Source organism: Otolemur garnettii, unplaced genomic scaffold, assembly GCF_000181295.1.
Source record: "Otolemur garnettii isolate 467f Iridium unplaced genomic scaffold, OtoGar3 scaffold00245, whole genome shotgun sequence".
Taxonomy (NCBI): Eukaryota; Metazoa; Chordata; class Mammalia; order Primates; family Galagidae; genus Otolemur; species Otolemur garnettii.
The window spans coordinates 733,240-734,450 of record NW_003852640.1 but is presented as its reverse complement, the minus strand read 5'-3'; positions in this window follow the sequence as shown (position 1 = coordinate 734,450).

Below are 1,211 nucleotides of genomic sequence, written 5' to 3'. Positions count from 1 at the left end.
TTTTTTTTTTTTTTTAAGAGACAGAGTTTCACTTTGTCCCCCTCAGTAGAGTACAATGACATCACAGCTCACAGCAACCTCCAGTTCTCGGGCTAGGGCAATGCTCTTGCCTTCGCCTCCCGAGTAGCTGGGGCTATAGGCGCCTGCCACAAAGCCTGGCTGTTTTTTTGTTGCAGTTTGACTGGGGCTGGGTTTTAACCTGCCACCCTCAGTATATGGGGACAGTGCCCTACTCACAGAGCCACAGGCACCCCACAGGCTTTCTTTATTTACTGTTGGTTTATATAGTCAATCTTGTACATGTGTGCTCTACATCAATGACCTCATTAATATTCATTACAATCCCTCTGCACATGCGCATCGGACATCAATGACTTCATTCTGCACATGGGCATTGGACATCAATAACTTCATTAATCCATTGAAACATCTTGTGACTAACTACCCTGTGAGTAGCTCCTCCCTAGTAATCTGATAATCCACCCAACATACACCTTTAAGCATAACCCTTTCAACATAACTGGTTTAACATAACTTAATGGAGAACATGTTGTTAGCCATTACTTCTTTTGTTCTTATCTGATGAAGCCTGAGGCTATGGAGGAAAGAGATGGTTTGAAAATCTGTGTTACTGACCTTGCCATTTGGAGGCAGTTACTTTGATCTTTAAAACAAGGCGTAAAGAAACTTCTAGGGCATACAGAAATTTGTCTGCAAACCTCCGCTTCCATGTGGGCCTTAAGTCAGAGGGGTTTTATGACCACAACCGACCAGGCCGACCTTAGGTCAGGGGGGTTTTAGGCCCACAACCAACCCAGCCATATGGGATTCTGCCTCAGTTTCTCACAAGTATGCCTGCACAAAGTCTTTTCACTGCTCTCTCTCAAACAGCTTTTTTGGCCAGAGGCATAGAGACCTTTTGCCTATATTTCCCCTTCCTTTTTCTTATTTGCATTCACATCAGACATCATTAAAGCAAAAATGGCAGCATGTCTTTTGTTCTCCTTACTAGTTTGATTTAACTTCTTATACACAATATATAAAATTAAGCAAAAGATAAGTAACAAAGCAAAAGATCCAACAGTACTTCCAATAAGCCCATTGATCTTGGGCATAGAATTCATTTGTTCTATTCCTTCTGCTAATCCCTTCAAGATCTCATCACTATCCATCTTTTCCAACTTACATTGGAAAGTATAATACAATTCATT